The 12,160-nt window shown below is 47.0% G+C and overlaps 1 pseudogene; it reads right to left on the reverse strand.

Moving 5' to 3' along the window:
* Nucleotides 1–370: 370 nt before the first annotated feature.
* Nucleotides 371–4,091, reverse strand: LOC123148874 (disease resistance protein RGA5-like; annotated as a pseudogene).
* Nucleotides 4,092–12,160: the final 8,069 nt, after the last annotated feature.

Consider the following 12,160-nt stretch of genomic DNA (forward strand, 5'->3'; position numbering starts at 1 on the left):
GTAAGGTACAATATTAACATCAATGGTAACAGAAAAAAAAAGAGACGAAATTATTAGGCCAACTATGCATAAAATTTTCACCATGGGTTATTGATCAACTTGGTGTGAAATCCTATTTTGAACTCCATCCAACTGCTTGCTGTCTCAGAAATCGTGTATACTCAACTGAAAGGGTAAGGATGAGTAACCAAGGTGAAAGATGCCTTGACATTCCAAGAAAGCAACCCAGGTGAAAGAAGCCTGCACCTGAAAAAATGAAACGGTAGAACATATGAAATTTAGAAGCCTGCACTCCAGCTGCTTGGATAAACTAACAATGGGGCGATGAGCGGATGTATAATTATCAATACCTCGTGGGTACAGAGAAACATTTCATTTCTGGCCCTGACAATTTATCTGTCAATGGTGCCGCCAGGTTCTGCGCTCTTCATTGCACTCTCCGACGATAGTAACTTCAGGATGGTTCAGATGAACACTCGCTTCATTCCTGATCACAGCAATTGCAGCTTTGACTTCAAAATATCCAGCACCATCATTGTAAAGAGTCACTTCTGCCTCTTTGAGACATGGAAGATGCTCAATGCCTAAACAGAAGCCATATGTGTTTGCCACTGACACGCTGAACGGCAGCCTAAGCTTCTCAAGCTTTGGCATAGCCCCTTGCACGAACGTGATGTATGCGCCGCCTTCCTCCACTGTGCAAACAATGGAAAATTCCTTCAGACTGGGGTATCCTTGGATTGCAATCCTTTCTTTTTGGCCTGATTTCAACAACAGTTCCAGAGAAATTAAAGCATTCAGTTTCCCAAACATCTGCAGATCCTTCCTTGTTACTTCAACTAAATTAATGCACAGGTGCGCTAGACTGATGAGTGTGGGTGCAATCAACTTTGGAGTATTCAGTAAATGGTAGTCGGTGCTCATCTGAAATCTTTGGAGGGTAAGTGGTACAGGGGACCAAGAATCTAAAAACTCGAGGGGAGTTGAATCATTGCTGAATATCCCTAAAGACTGGAGTTTGCATGCACTAAGCTTGCATAGAGAAGACAGTAACATCTCTTCATGCCTCTTATACCGGTCAGATCCTCCACTCCACCGTTCAACTCGACACATAGACTTACCAAACAGGTCAGGTTCCCAAGCTCTTCCACTGCACCTCTTGAACTCACGGTAATATTAAATCCTGAAATCACTTGTAAGTTCCTCATATTCCCAATCCCATCTGGTATTTTTGTTCTCCCTCCTCCAAAACGCCGTGCAGTAAGTAGATGCTGTAATTTAGTAAGCTGAACTATTCCAGCGGGCAACTCTTGTATGTATGTATTCCTAAGATCTAGTGTCTCTAGATCATGTAGCATCACAATTCCCGATGGTAGCCTTAATATGCCAGTGTTCCTAAAGCTCATGTACTTTACCTGGAACAGCTTGCCCATACCGTTCAGATCATAACCCTCCAAACCTGCAGAACCTTCAAAATCCATTACACGTAATGCTTCAAACTTCACAAGACTAGGCAAGTGTTTGATGCAACCTGTGGTTGTTACCGTCAGAGATCGAACATGCCGTAGGTCTTTATTTAGCAGTACAGATGCAAGTTCCTGATCAATGTGCTGGATCGACAGTCGTCGAATGTAACCATGAGAATTTTCCCAAACTGTTTGCCCACCGTTTACCACATCAATGAAATTATCTTCAGTAGATTTTGATATGATGAGTTCAAGCACATATCATGGACTCGACAGGCACGAGCCTTACCATCGTATCAAATGTCCACTGGTTGGACCATATTTCTGTTAATAAGCTCATAAAAGTTGTTTTCTGCAACTTCTTCCGAGCTCAGTCCACGCTCTTCAGTGATAAATCCTTCTGCTACCCATCGCCTTACTAGTCTTCCTCTCTCAATCACACAATCCTCAGGAAAAACACTTAAATACAGCAGGCAAGTCTTGAGATTATATGGAAGAGCATTGTAGCTTAGGGATAGTATGTTGTTCATTCCCTCTAAACATTGGTTTCGACCTAGGCCAGAACCGATTGATCTTTTCACCTTCTCCCACTCTTGTTTGTCAACTGGTTTGTTCCCTAATAAACCAGATATACTAATAATTGCCAACGGAAGGCCTCCACACTTTTTCAGGATTTCATCTGACACTTCTTTTAACATATCAGGGCAGTAATCTGTGGTGCCGAAAATTCTTTTGAGAAATAACCTTCTAGAGTGCATGTGACTTAGAGGCTCCATGTTATAGACGCGATCATCACCACCTGAACAACATGACCTGGCTACATCAGAAATGTGTGTAGTAGTGATAATTCTGCAAGAACAATTATTCTCTGGAAAAACACACTTGATAGTGTTCCATGCTGATGTTGACCATATATCATCAACAATGACGAGATACCTGAAAGATAAAGTAGATACCATGAACCAATGGTGATAAGAAATTTAACTAGAAAAAGGAAACAAACAAGGCAATTCCAAGGCCGTATATTCATTCTTCATGTGCCAGAGCAGTTAATTAAGTGTACCACACTTCCACTTATGTTTCCGTATGCACCTTACACTCCCTATGTATCATGTCCTATATACTTATCCCTTGAAGGATGAGAACATGTTTTCAAGAAATGGACATCCAACTTTCTAAGCCAGAATTAATATCAGTAAAAACAGAGATCTACCGAGACTACTTCTCTTTCGTCTTATAGTGCTTGGCCATCAGCAAATGTGAGCCACAATACACAATAGAAACTTCATTTCATGATCTTTTTAGTATGAGTAGATATAGTGCTTTTGCAGTGAAGACTAGAAGACAGAAAATTCGAGTGATTCTAATACTTTATCTTGGATTGGTTTTTCACCATCCTCTGTTATCATGCCAAGCAAAGATTACAGGAGCAGGGGAATCAAACTGAAACTGTGGACTGAAAAAAATATCCCTAGACATTTTATTTATGACAAACATTTTTCTTGCATCCTATTACCAGGTTAGGGAGCGGAAACTTATCAATGTTAATTTACTGCCACTTGGATGCTACAGTATTCTTGGTTGTACATACACTTATACTATGTAATTTCTAGCATGGTTGTATGGGTGGTAAAGGATGCCTAGCATTATGCAAGACATGTAACGAAAGTACTGGAGTGGCGCAAATGTTGTTCGATATGGGCAAAATTTAACAGTGGAAGCACTATAAACTACCTGCAGTATTGAGAACTACCAACGAGACGCATTATGCAGGAACTGGTAAAAGGTTAAGTTACCTGTTGTCTTGTAGCAGCTCTCTCATCTTTACCATAGATGAAACTTCGTCCCAAATGTCGATGTCCTTGATGAATCCATCTGGGCAAGGCACTTTGGACACCACATCCTTGATGATTTTCTTAATATCCGGCTTCTGCGAGACTGATATGAAAGCTTGACAATGGTAATGCCCTTGAATCTTGCGACATATTTCATGTGCTAGTGTTGTTTTGCCCGATCCTCCGAACCCAACAATAGACAAAACCTTGAGATGAGGAGTTGTCGATCCATCTTCTTCCATCACCCAATTGGCTAGATCATCTCTTGGACCATCAACGCCCACAAGGTTTGCCTCCTCAGCAAAAAGAGTAGACAGCCGAGGATCCAAGGCACCATGGCCGGAGGAGCTACAAGCAATATCATCAAGTTTGTAACTATTCTTGAGCTCTTTCACTTGGTTGACACGAGCCTTCATATCATCAATTTGGCTGGCGATTCCACGCCGTGACCCAAGCGTCCTTAGGCAGCGAGCAGTCTCACAAAAGAAGCCCTTGAAGCCCCCTTGGCGCCTGCCGCTGCCAAGCTGGTGAATGAACTTGTCGATGCAATCCTCGATGTCGTAGGCCAGCTCTCTCACCAGCGAAATCCATGCCTTCACTTGAACATCAGGATCTTCTAGCATCATGTACTTGTGGACCGCAGCATATGCATGCTAGTCAGCTCAGATCTGAGGGAGCAGATCTCGCGAAGGACGCCTTTGAGGCGGCCAAACTCGCCGGCGAGCAAGGCGGTGAGCTTCAGCAACAGGGGACCCAACGCACCGTGCGCAGCGCTCACCACAGGCGCCATGGATCTCCTACTTTCGCTGGTCTTTTTTGCTGCACTCCATCTCTCATCTGTGTGTATGGATGTGTTGGAAGTGGAGAAACGTAAATGACCAAGTTGCAATCGGGTGCGTGCCACACAAGTTGCAAGCTTGGCCTTGGCCCGCATTACGATGGCTGGCATGTGCATTTGAGTAAATAGCATAAAACTACTAGTTTACACGCTAGGGTTCCAAAAAACTACCACTTTTTAATTTTTCTCAGAAAGTTACCAAACGAGTGCTCGGCTGTTTCAAAAAACCCAAAACGCCCATGACTAGCAATTTAACCGTTTTCCTGACGGATTGGGCCCACATGTCAGCCCACGTGGCCTTGCGCGCTCACGGCGTGGCCGTTGACGGCCGTTAGCCGACCGGTCCGGTCGGAACCAAAGCCGCCGCTCGGTCGCACTCGCTCTCCCTCTCACCCTCACTCTCCCCCCGTAGTGACCTAGATTGGTGATGGCGGCGCCACAGCGAAATGGCGTCGGCGGCGAGCTTTTGAGGCAAGGCGTCACCGGCGAGGAGGGCGGTGGACATTCAACGATTCAGGCATGGCTAGGCAGCTCTAGCTTCCCAGCGCAGCGGTCCCCACAGTCATCACCGCCCGTGGCTCAGGTGGATCGAGAGAGCTCAGATCCGGAAGTCCGCGCTGCTAGGGCAGTGGCCAAGTGCATCCACGCGGATCCAGATGGCGGCCACAGGTGGGCGTCCGCGTTTGGTGGAGTGAGGTAAGAAATTTCAGTAGCAGTTACAGTTTTAGTTGAGATTTTAAAATTAGGGTTAGAATATGATAGTTTAGGTTAGGAAAAAAGTACTTTAGTTAGGTTTAGAAGATAGTGTAGTATTGGGAATGAGCAGTGTAATTGTTTGTTGGCATGCTTATGCATTTTAATAATGTTCAGTACATTTCATCATTGTTTTAAGCTTCAGTTAATTGAAAAATAAATGTTTGTCAATTAAATCTCCTACAGCTTAGATGAAGACATTTGGAAAATGAGGCTGCATTTCCAAGGAACAGATAATATGGAGAGAAAGTATTCAGTTTCTTCAGATATAAGTTATCTAACCATATTAGCATTGGCTGAGTTGGAGGGGTATGGAATGGAGGCTTTTCTGACTTATGTAAAGGAAGAGGGAGAGGGCTTGGAGGGGGTGGAGGTCCTGGATAGTGAGGAGGCGTTAGAGGAAATGCTTGACTTATTTGTTGATAAGAAGATCCTGAACATCACTGTCAGAAAGCCTACTGATCCAAGCCCAGCAAACACTACTAGAAAAAGGCATGCTAGTGGCGCACCGAATTTGCCTTCTAATGGCACACTACCGGTGCGCCACTGGCATCACGCCATTAGAATTAAATTCTAATGGCGCACCACTGGTGCGCCATTAGTATCTGGTGTTTTAATGGCGCACCACGTAGTGCGCCATTAGTATAGCCTGCAATGCGCCATTAGAATGCCTCCCAGGGGGCCATATGTACCCATGTGCTTTGGCATTCTAATGGCGCACCAGCAGTTAATGCGCCATTAGTGTGATGATCACAGTGTGCCATTAATGTCTTGTGTGGTGCGTCATTAGTATGAATATTAGGTTTTATTTTTTTTTTTTGCTTTTTTGATTTTTGCACAGGTTACAAAATATATTATTGGACAGAATATAGACAGCAGCACACAGCAACATCAGATTCATCGAATACAATAGAAGATTAGTCTCCGAATACAATTCATCATATTAGTCTCCGAATTCAAAAGACCGAACAAAGATAAAACATTACAAGTCTCAAGACCGCGAGTATCGAGTTTCCTTCACATTACAAGTCGATATCGATCATCTAAACTATCATCACATAGAAGAGAGTTGTGGTCATCACGATGAGCATCATCGCGATCAAACTGGTCTTCATCCGGTTCCTCCAACGCTCCCTCCTCTCTCCCGCTAGATAGTGGGCGTATCTACATTCGGCCTCCGCCCTAGTGGTGTACCCTTTGTAACTGTTACCGCTGAAACGGTGAACCTGTCTCCGACACTCCTCCCAGTCGTCGTAGACTCCGGGAACCTTACCCTTGTACACGACATACGACGGCATCTCTATGCACAAGCCAAACAACAGACAATACATAAGCAATATGTAAGTATGCAACAAAAGGATCGAAAGAGAAAAGCAAGACATTAATAGCACGATTCATGGTCCTACTAATAAATAGCATCGATTACATCTAAGTTGAACGACTGTCCAAACCAAAGAGATATACGAATTCATTAAAGTATAATTACAACATGAGCCAATCAATGTTTCAGAACTACACATCACTATTTTCGACTCGACTCATCGGACAGGAGCGTGGATGAAGCCGCCGTCTGTCGTGATGGTCATGAAATTGCGGTCGTTGTCACCCTGCATTTGTAGCGTTTCATCTATCTCACTGTTGGACAGTTGATATCTGAGGAAGAACTGCCCCGAGGTATGAAGGACATCTTGATGGATGATGTCCGCAAACTCCGACTGGATGCGAAAGAATTCTTGTTTGAGGTCCGCATCCTGGACTGCTGACAAGCTCGCGGCCCAATCTTTGAGATTATCTGGTAGGAGAAGTTGATGATGGTCCCTTACGATCGCCCGCATGTGATGGAGGGCGTAGTAGGCATCCTTCTGACCGCCAGGCGGCTGCTTGACACAGCAGAACTTCGTATTGTGTGAGAACATGTGCTTGCCGTACTTACGAACTGCCTTGGTGAAGGTGCCTCCAGATTTGGTGTAGCCGGGGAGAACATCATCAAGAACTTTCTTGACATTTGTGTAGTCTATGTTGGAGTTACGGTTCGGGTCGAAATACGTGGCCATGGAATATTTCGGGCTTAAGAGGATGAGTGTGCAATGTGTGTCACTGCACAGAACACGCAATGTTAGAAAAAAAAGAACGATCGAAATCTAAGAAATCATATGTTACGGGGTGGTTAAGGGATGACTTACACGGGAAAGTAAGGCACAAGGAAGTTATCCTTATCTGCGTTTGCCAGAATGACGCCTTCGAGGTGTGAACTCGCAACTTGGCGGTCCCCAGCGCTGCTCAAGTGCTTGGCACGCATGTAGAAGGGGTCGACTATCACGATGTCCGGGGTCTTGTCTCTAATGATCCGCATCTCCATACTCAGCGAAAACAGCCGAACGAAGGTGTAGTGTAGTGGATGAAGGTTAAACATAGCAAAGATGTCATCAAACCGCAAGACGATCGTACCCCCGATGTCGCCATCCACAAAGCCCTTGCCCTCTGGCACCTTGGCCACGAAAACCGGGTATGCCACATCCTTCTCTCTGAGATGCCGCTTCTCCAAAGAAAGAACACTGTCGTGCAGACTCCGCATAGCACCGGTTGCAGCATTGAGCATATTTGGCGGTAGCATCGCCCTACCCGCCACATGCACCCTCCTCGAGATATCCTTAAGTGAAGGTGGCCCGTCCTGAGCACGGATCAAACTCGGTGCCGGTTGGCTCGCACCGGCGCCCTTGTTAGTCTTTCGTTTCCATCCCTTCTTCTTGATCTCCTGTAATGGGACTGAGTTCTTCTCACAGACCACCTTCTTGAGCATGTTGGGGCTGATAATATTTCGCACCTCAGCTATCTGAGGCTCGGTGAAGGCGGGAGCTGGAGGCATGTCCTGAGAACTAAATGCTAGACGACGCCTGTTGCAATTGGATTTCTCCGCCGTACCAGCTAGATCGTGGTCGTCTTGGTTGGGTTCTTGAGAAAGAGGCCCGCAGAACTCGTCAGCGTACCCATGTTCGGCAAAGTACTTATCAACTTTGGTAAATGTACCATCGTCGCCGTCTGGATCCTGTGCCATAGGGCTGTCCGGATCCTGTGCCATAGGGATGTCCGGCAGGTCCGGTAGCGTTGTGGCGTTCTTGCCATGGCTTGGCGCCGGCACGACTGGCGGTCTTGTCTGTGGGGTGGTGTCCCCCGCCCCCAAACGAATCTGCTCTTCGGCCAAAGCAGGGGCCAGTTTACACAGGCACTGAGGGTCATCTCATCTTCTTCGTCGGCCCCAGCGGGTCGAATCGGAGGTAACAGCTCGTCGCAGCCTGGCAGCACCTGAACCACTTCAACCCTATACATTGTGGGTGGCATCGGATTACCATGGAACACGGGGTTGCCCGGTTGAACGATTCTGCCCTTGGCGACATCGACCAACTCGACGCCCACGAAGTGCAGAAGAGTGCAAGGAACTTCGGCGGCGCCCTGCGAAAACATGTAGGGCGTCAAGGATGCCTAGTCAAAGGCAAGGAGATGAAGTCATCGGCCTAGAGGCTTAGTTACCGTGATGCCGTCGAGCTCGGCTAATGTCGAGGCACCGCCAACAGCGGGCGTGCAATTGACGGAGGGGCCGCTTGCTGGCGAGGTGCCGGCCGGCGAACACCCGGGTGCATTAAGCTCCAATGCCCGTGCCGGCGCCGGAGACACGAATACCGCCTCCACCGGAGACACCAATGGCGCCACCTGCACGCTGTGCGAGTTGCTGGCCGTGAAGCTGGGAACCGGGGGAGGCCCCTGTTGGCCGCCCACAATCCACGTCGTTAGCCCATGAATCAACGTAGGCACCATGGCGTTGAGCGTCGTTCCAAGTTGTTGTTGCAATTGCTCTTGGACAAGCTCCGGAATCCGCGCCACTTGTGCCTTGAGTGCTTCAACCTCGCATGACTGGCTTTCCGAGCTGGTCTTTTTCTCCTTTTGCCCACCAGCGGTATAGTATGATGACCATTTTGTGGACAAGCCTTTGCCGGCCACACGACCAGCTGACGTCGGCTTATCGAGCATATCCCTATTTTTCATTACGTTCAACGCCCTATTCAAAGGGGTGTCGAAAGGGGAGCTGTGAGACGACCCCGCGCTACTGCTTTCTTTGTCCTGCGGAAGGAACGTGAACCATTTAGAAATATTGGGGATTAATTAGAGTGCAACCATATGGAGCTAATTATGCGGGGCTGTATTCCTTAACAGAACAAGCTCAAGCTCCTTGGTCTTCGGATCCGTGGTAAGCTCCTTTGTTACCGGGTCCTCCTTGTACCGGGCCCTGAGAAAGTTCCTGGTCTGCTTTTCACTGTATTTCTTGAAGCGGGGCGGTAGGCCTTGCTCGGCACGCTCCGCGTCCTCCTTGTCCCATACAGGCTCCGCCACTCTGTAACCGCCGGGACCGAGTTGGTGGACCCCTAAGTTCAACTGCCGCATTTCTTTCCCCCACTGACTTGATTTGGAGGTTGCGGGGCTCTGGCACTTGATCTTGAACTCCTTGTAGTCATCTTCGCTCATCAAAGGATATTTCGCCCTGATCTTGTCATAACTATCACCTTTATCAATCATTGCCTTCACCGTGCTTCTCCAAGTAGACAGGGTCGTGCTCATCTTCGTGAGGGCGGCACTGTTCACTTTATTCCCTGCGAGGCGTGTGTTTGCAAACTCAGCGGGGAACTTGTATCATTCGTGCAGCTTCGTGAAGAGGAGGCTGCGCAAATTCCCTCGGTCCTTATGCCTTAGGTTCTCGGTGTTGATCGAGGCGGTGCTCCGGAGAATGCACCCGAGCTGAACAGCGGTACCCCTTGACTACTTGTTTGGGCGTCGTCGGTTGCCCGTCGGAGTTCACTTCAGTAAATTCCTCCCTGACGGTGCGGAGCGCGTTCGGGCGCCGGTCCTTCCGTTGCTTCTTCGGTTGGCTGCCATCTGTGCGTGCGCCGCCATCATCAGTGGTGGCATCCTCAGCGGCACCATCAGTGGTGGCATCCTCGGTGGCACCATCATTAGTGGTGTCATCCCCGACGCCACTAGGGGTTGTGTAGTCAGGATCGGTGTCTTCCGCGGCGTCCTCATAGCGGTGAGGTTGTTCCTCCAACTCCTGGGACAGCTCCCACAATTGCTTGCCGCCTGAACCGCCGGCCTCATCGTTGTGGGCCATGTTTCGCTCTAAATAGGAAAAAAGTTTGGTCAAAAAGTTGGTTATTATCAAGGAACAAGATCATGGTCTCATCATTTAGGGTTTGTCGACACCGAGGCATCCTAAAAGCTAAGCTTTTATCATTTAGGGTTTGTCGACGCTGAGGCACCCTAAAAGCCTAAGCGTACATCATTTAGGTTCTCATCGACACCGAGGCACCCTAAAAGCCAAGGTTTCATCATTTAGGGTTTGTCGACGCCGAGGCACCCTAAATGCTAAGTTTTCATCATTTAGGGTTTATCGATGCCGAGGCACCCTAGGTTGGGCCTAATCACTTGGCACTAATCAGTTGGCTCTATTGCCACCTATGTTGGGTTTATCATCTAGGGTTTATCGATGCTGAGGAGAATTTCTAAGTTGGGCCTAATCACTTGGCTCTATTGCCACCTATGGTTTAATGCAGCAAGAATAAAGGGGCAGTTGATCCTACTTAATTAAGTACTAAGATACCCCAGCCCATGCATTAGTAGCAAGTACCTCATATGTCCGATTTTTAGCAAAGTCATGCTAAAATTCACGGAAAATTTCAGCATGACCTTTGCTGAAAATAGGACATATGGAGTACCCAAATTTGCCGGAACGGAAGTTAATCGACATTCCGGCAAACTCAAGGGCCTCTCGGGGTACCTGCAAAATCATCACGACACGAAGGGCCTCTCAAGGAGCGGCGTCTCCCAGGACCCCATTTTTTTGCTAAATTTCTTTGAGCAACAATCAGAGCAGAAAATTCAGCATATTTCTATACAATAGCACTGTAAAGATGAAGAACAGTTCTACAGCAGCCCATCTTTGATCATCATCTTTGCATCTCTTTCTCAATGTGATCAGTAATGTAGACATATTCATGATCTAGTTTAGCAGCAGGTTGCAAATACTTAACTGTCTAGAATATCAAGCATGCACAGTAATAAGAATAATGTAAACATTTGGCTTAGTTATAAGCATAGTATACTTCTTATAAACTGAAAGTGGAACTACTCACAATGAAGAAGTATTAGCAGATAGTTTGTCAACTCATGAAATAACATTTTTTTCAGCCCAAAATGGATGCCATTTTATAACATTGCATAGCATTAGTCAGACAGAGCTGAGCCTTTCACCACTATATAATATTGCCATATAACAACACATGTTCACTGGGTGCCAATATGCCAAAATATAAAAAAGAGGCATACAAGAGACCCATCGAAGACAACACATGACTAATGTTGTACTAACACCAGTGACATAAACAAAGCACAACTGATGTGGTGCTAAACTGGATACTGATAAAGTTGCGAGGATGTGATGCTACACTACATTCTAATAAAGTTGGCAAGAGCACAACACTTGTAAGTGATACCCTGCTTCATTCACTATGTAAGAAACAAGTACATTGTAAGCATTGTATCAAAGCAATAACCAGAAGATACCACTAATGTATTAGCATTGTAATTTGTAAGCCAACAAAGTTATATAGGAAGTACAAGTACACAGGGAACTAAATACAAGACTCTCCACAGGCAATGAATAGCATCCTAAAGCACAAACTAGAATGTAAAACAGTGCCAGTTGTAGTGCAGTGAAATGGCCAGTATGAATAAGCTACAATCATTATTGTAAACAGACAAGCAAAATAGTCATAGAATGTCTACATTACTGATCACTAACAAACAAGGCCTAGGAGAATAAACAAGCAAGAACCAGAACACCACTAGAGCTAGATAGATTATACCAAAATCAGTACACTAGCTAGTCGACAGACAGACTAATAGAGATGCGTAATTCATCAACCCTAGAACACGGGGGAAGAGGGCTGTGGTACTCGCGGGAGGTAGCCTAGGGGGAGGAGGGGAAGGGGGGAGAGGTGAGGATTCACCTGTGGGATAACGGCAGGCTGCCGTAGGAGGGCGCCGGTGTCGAGGAGGCGGCGGGCGGCGGCGCGTCGAGGAGGAGGCGCGTCGAGGAGGAGGCGGCGCGTCGAGGAGGAAGCGGCGCGTCGAGGAGGAGGCGGCGTGTCGACCTTGCCACCCACCTTGGAGCCGGAACCCTAGGGCGTGCAGGCGCGGCGGACGGAGGGGACGGAGGGGGC

Source organism: Triticum aestivum, chromosome 7A (genome assembly GCF_018294505.1).
Source record: "Triticum aestivum cultivar Chinese Spring chromosome 7A, IWGSC CS RefSeq v2.1, whole genome shotgun sequence".
Lineage (NCBI taxonomy): Eukaryota > Viridiplantae > Streptophyta > Magnoliopsida > Poales > Poaceae > Triticum > Triticum aestivum.